Consider the following 5,866-nt stretch of genomic DNA (forward strand, 5'->3'; position numbering starts at 1 on the left):
CAACATACTATCTTTTACAGTGAGGAGCAGTAAGGGTGTCTTGGGCTCTTTCCCTTTCTGAAACAACACTAGTTTCTTCTAGTGGTTTTTCTCTGGGTAGGGGGGACTTGAGCTGGGTGGCCTAAGAAGTCAATTTATGCAAATAAATGAAGCTTTTCCTCTTCTGTCTCAGCTTCAAATTGGACTCTACTGAAGGTGTGCGCTTCTGAAGATCTAGAGGAGCCCACGGTAGATAAAAGGCTCCAGCCTGACCCGGAAGGAACGCGAGAAGCAGTCACGCTGCGGCCCCCTTCCCCGTGGCTGTGAGACGCCGACGGACGACACCTATCCTTCCGCTAATCCGACTTGGAGAGGCGAGTAGTGGGGCCGGCTCTTCATTCTCTTTTTGCTGGAGTAATAACACACAACTATCCATTTAGAGAGCATTTCATCCTAACTAATGGGGAAAGAGGAGAGAGAGATCACCTCTTCAATTTTCATCTCAAAGTGGTTACGACATACCTTGGGGTACCTTAGTAAGGCTTGGAAACCTAAAAGATAATCGAGGGGTTTTAGATCTATAACTCTCTAAGACTAAAAGACTGACTTCTCTAGGTTCCTTTATACTTGAGACTTATTTCCAAGCTTCACATCACAGACCACAGGCTTCAGTTTTCTACTTCCCCAAAGTGATGGGCATCTTACATGACATAATAGGCTCTGCAAGCTGTTCCTTTGCTACGAAAATGTGAGCTATTATTTCTCTCACCTCTCTTTCCTCAAGTCTATTTATTTTTTTTAAAAGCTTTTTAGTGTCAACATTGACCCTTGTGTTTCAGATTGCCCTCTCCCCTAGATGGCAAGCAATCCAAGATAGCTTATTTGTACATGTTTAAGCCAATATATGTAAACGTATTTATACAATTCTCTTGCTCCACAAGAAAAATCAGATCAAAAAGAAAACAAAAAGCAAGCGAACGACAACAAAAAGAGGGAGAATGTTATATTGTGGCCCACGCTCAGTTCCCTCCCTGGCTGTAGATGCCTCTCTATGACAAGATCATTGGAACTGGCCTGAATCATCTTATTGTTGGAAAGAGTGACATTCCTCAGAATCGGTCATCATATAATATCGATGTTGCCGTGTACGATGATCTCCTGGTCCTGCTCGTGTCACTCAGCATCAGTTCATGTGAGTCTCTCCAGGCCTTCCTGAAATCCTCCTGCTGCTTGTTTCTTACAGGACAGTAATATTCCATAATATTCATAAGCCCCAATGCTATTCTCCAACTGATGGGCAGCCACTCAGTTTCCAGTTTCTGGCCACTACAAAAGAGGGCTGCCACATTTCCTCAAGTTGATAGCATTTCCTCGAATTATGTTACAAAGTCTAAAAATGGTCTCTGAGCATAATGTCTTAGAGCTTTAAATGTGCTTCTCCTCAATCGGAAGACTGAGATTTATACCGTGAAGTCTATACATTTAGTGACTATACATTTAGCTCTAGCTAGAGCTCTGAGACTGTGAAGCTTAGACCTGGTCTTTCTTTCCAGACCTAGGCTTGCCATCTTTATGAGAAGCCTTGATGTGCATCTGTTATGAACATTTTCAGTAACCTAAGCTTTAATATTTAGGTCACATATCCATTTTGAGTTTGTTAGGCTACGTGGTAGAAAATGTTTCTCTAAACCTAATTTCTGCCACACTGCTTTCCCCAACAATTCTTGTCGGGGAAGGAGTTCTATAAAAAACTAAGGAACTATAGCTTTAAATCTAGATCACAAGATTTCACTTATTTAGGAAAACACACTTATTGTCTCTTACCTACCCCTATTAGAAAAGAAAAACAAAACCTTGGCAAGTCAAGAAAAACAAATTCTCCTATCGGCCATATTTTTTAAAAGCATGTATTACTCTTCATCTCGAGTCACTGACCCTTCTCTCAAAGAGGAGGTAACATCTGCATCGGTCTTTGGAATCTGCGTCAATCATCGCATTGATCAGAGTTCTTAACTCTTTCAAAGTTGATTATATTGTTATAATTACTTTATAAGTAAGTTTGTTCTCAGATAGGTTTACTTCATTCTTGGATGGACGGGAGTTCCACGAATCTCCAGTTCTGACACTACAGAAAAGAGCCGCTACAGATATCTTCGTACAGATGAAGTTTTTGCCTCTCTTCGGAGTAGAAGCCTACAAATGCCATCACGAAACGACAGCGTGATTCCAAAGTGCTTTTCCGGATGCACTTATTTCTCTAGCTGTGTCGGTGTGAAACCATGAATTGGGTGAGTACATCCCTGAGAAGCCTACATCTGGCTAGCTGAAAATATACTATTACAGATATAGGCATAGAGGACTAAAGCTCTAAGGTCTCAAAATATAAGATCTGGGGACTTAGAAGCCTAAAAACTTTCTAAAAGGATGGACAGTGAGGTTGAGGAAATTAAAGGAAGGGAGTCCTGGAAGTGGAATTCTTTCACAAGTAGAATCTGAAGGTTTTATGTTTTTTAATCTTCTATTCGTTCTATTCATTCCTCACAATTTCCTCTTTTACCCTCATGAAATGTATTTCATTTACGATTTTGGTCTTTAGGTTTCCCCTCTTATTTTGATCAAAACTGCAGCCCTATTTTGTTACTTAGCCAAAACAAAAACAAAAAAACACCCAACATTGCCAAGTTTTATTTATTTGTCACGTAATCGTTATTAGTTATAGATCAGTATTCAAAGAAAGAACAAATTCTACACTATCAGCAATCATGTGAAAACTGCTCAAAGTCACTAACATTGAAGTAATGAAAACTAAAGCGCAGATGGCAAAGGAGGAAAATGACAAATGTTGGAGGGGTTTGGGGAAAATGGATAGACTAGTGATGGAAATGAGAATCGGTCCGGCTATTCCGGAAAACAATTTGGCACTCTTCCCAGAATGTCGTCCGCGTGGGACACGCGTACCCTTTGGCCTACCAGATCACGTACGTACCCGTAGAGCTTTGAGCAGGCTATGCCATCATCAAGCTTATCTATGACCCCAAAGAAATAAAGTGGAAAATGATCAGTATATGCAAAAACATTTATATAGCAACTCTCTTTGTGGTAGCCTAAGCTTTCAGTCAAAGTTAGAGCAAGACTGGGAACCATCTAGGTTAAATAAAGACATTGAACGAATAATCTCACGTCATACAGAACATAAGCGGCAGAATTGAAACTGGAATCTGGGTTACAACCCGACATCAGAAAAATCAAATCACAGAATGCCAATTCATCCTTTCATTCTCTCTCTGAGCAAAAGTTCAATGTGAGATAACTGGGGAGGGAGGGGATTCCACTGTCTAGAGTCCTATTCCCACACACTTTTTGACCAGTCAGGAATCTTCTACCTCCAGGGTCAGCGGAGTGAAACTTTTTCTTCTTCTTTCTTGAGCTTCAACTATACCCAAAGAGCATCCTTCTGAGGATTTACCTGCCGCAGAGAAGAGGTGACACGTATAAACAATCAGCAGGGACCGATGAGGCGCTCCCGTACTCCCGCTATTCTATTTATCCATCAATAAATCCTTCTGGGACTCATAAGTTTGGAACTAGATACTTCATCCTCACTTTAGGGGGTCCACTCACCATGTTACCATCCGACAGGAGGGCATTTTGTCAACTTGGTTTTCTCATCTTCATCATTCTTTGCCCCTCGCTGATCTCTTCTCTCTAACAGTGCCTGCCCCCCTTTTACCTCAAGGACAAGGGTTCTCTTCCATTATTCTCTAGTATAGGAGCTTGTAAGAGAATTCATTTGGGGATCTGGTTAGCTTTTTTAAGGTGTTGGGTTTTGCAATAAGATAACTCCTTTTTTTTTTTTTTTTTGCGCACATCTCTCGTTGGCCAAGAAGTCTAATTTTTACACGCCCAAATTGTGTCACCTTGCAAACAGTAGTAGCCATTTAATGATTGCTAGATAATGCCCCTGGGTGGGATCACGTGCTGTGTTTGTAACTTCCGGTAAGTAGACTAAAAGCACGACCAGCTTTTTTTTCCTTAGCAACTCGATTGGGCTTTCTGAGGACCTAAGAAAATGCTAGCTGCCCCTCACTAAGTGTAACTGAATATCTGGCACCCTTTGGTCTTTTTAGGATTCTAATGGTTTCTCATAATTAGCCAATCACATGTTTCCTGAGCAAGAAATACTCCCAAGCCGTGAAGACCCAGTTTTAAAATGAGAATTTGCTAAGTACCAATTTTCCCTCTGTATCAAATTAGCTTTTTGTAGAGATCTACTTGCTGGCAGATTCAGTACAGCTTTCCTTTCGATTACAGCCATACAGTATCTTAGAGAACCCATCTCACTATGGTGAGGTACTGGGGTCTCGTAACAGCGTCCCAGACGTTCGGAAGACTCAAGAGCTAGACTTTAGAGTCTTAAAAAGGACAAGTCCCAACTTCCTCCCCGGGGTGCGACATCATTCTGGGTCCTGCGTCGTAAGCTAAGTCTTACCAAACGACTCCCAGATTTAGGGACCGAGTCTCGACTTTAGGGACCAGTCTCGACGAACAAGCGGGAATCAAAATGGCACGGCTACAATTCCTGGTTCTCCACCTCTGAAGGTCTCCGAGGCCAGGCTGAGGGGCGTAGAGAATACAACGCCAAAACTCTTGGGCCTCAAAAGAGCTGGAAATCCACCTCCCTGTAGGAAGTCTTTTAAAAGACTCTGAGACAGAGAGCACTTGGTTCTTGAGTTCCCAGACTACTCGAGGTTAAAAGAAACGGGGCAACAAAAGTAGCGGACTTGGAAGTCAGACTTTGCTAGCCGAGAAAACTTTATTGACGTGCAACAAGTGAGGGCTTAGAAGGCACCCGTGCTAGGCGATCCTGGGTCAGTGGAAGAAAGCTGGGCTAAATCTTTGGCAAAGGGGAGCCTTCGGGACACGAGAAAAGGAGACTCTTCCCTGCTCGGGCTTACTCTTTTGGGTAGTTTCTTAGAGTCAGCCTAGTGATGATGGTTACGGTTTCAGGGTAGACGGCTACCCAGTGGAGGTACACCCTGAAAATAAGTGGAAGAAGCCAGGATTATGCTGTCAGCATTCACTGATCTTTTATTCTTTCTTGATCTTAGGTGGATTACTGCAGGAGGTCTAGGAAAGCCAAGTAAGTCTGGGTGATCCAGGACAGGTGAAAACATCGATGGACTCCACATTATAGTGAAGCATCATGGAGTGAAGGTCAGTGTTTTGTTTCACCTCTTACTAAATACCTTTTACTGGGCCTTTTCTTGGGCAATGTGTCAGGAAGCGCTGTGGTTCTCTCTCCCTCTCTATATCTCCCCCTCTCTCTCCATATATCTGTCTATATATCTTTCTCTCTATATATATCTATCTCTTTATATATATCTCTATATCTCTATGTCTCTCTCTCTCTCTCCATATATATGTGTGTGTATATATGTATAGCTCTATATCTCTCTCTAAATATGTCTCTATATCTCTATCTTTCTCTAGATCTGTCTCTCTATATCTCTATCTTTCTATCTCTATATCTTTCTCCTCTATTTCAATATATGTCTATATCTCTCATTATATATCTCTCTATATATCTCTATCTCTTTATATCTATATCGATATATATATATGTCTCTATCTCTCATTATATATATACCTCTATCTATATATCTATATAGCTCTATCTCTTTATATATATATATATATTTATCTTTCTCTATTTCCATATATATGTATATATAGCTCTCTCTCTGTCTAAACACATGTCTCTCTCTCTCTCTATATATATATCTTTATATCTATATCTATATTTATCTTTATATATCTCTATCTTTCTCTAGATCTCTATATAGCTATCTCTCACTCTATATATAACGTTATATCTACATCTCTCTCT

The 5,866-nt window shown here is 40.9% G+C and overlaps 1 long non-coding RNA gene across 1 annotated transcript; it reads left to right on the forward strand.

Moving 5' to 3' along the window:
• Window positions 1-557: 557 nt before the first annotated feature.
• On the forward strand, window positions 558-5,466 carry LOC127542918 (uncharacterized). Its single transcript, XR_007948920.1, has 3 exons — window positions 558-1,171; window positions 2,053-2,267; window positions 5,088-5,466. It is a non-coding gene; the product is annotated as an uncharacterized LOC127542918 (long non-coding RNA).
• The last annotated feature ends 400 nt before the right edge of the window (window positions 5,467-5,866 follow it).

Source organism: Antechinus flavipes, chromosome X (assembly GCF_016432865.1).
Source record: "Antechinus flavipes isolate AdamAnt ecotype Samford, QLD, Australia chromosome X, AdamAnt_v2, whole genome shotgun sequence".
Lineage (NCBI taxonomy): Eukaryota > Metazoa > Chordata > Mammalia > Dasyuromorphia > Dasyuridae > Antechinus > Antechinus flavipes.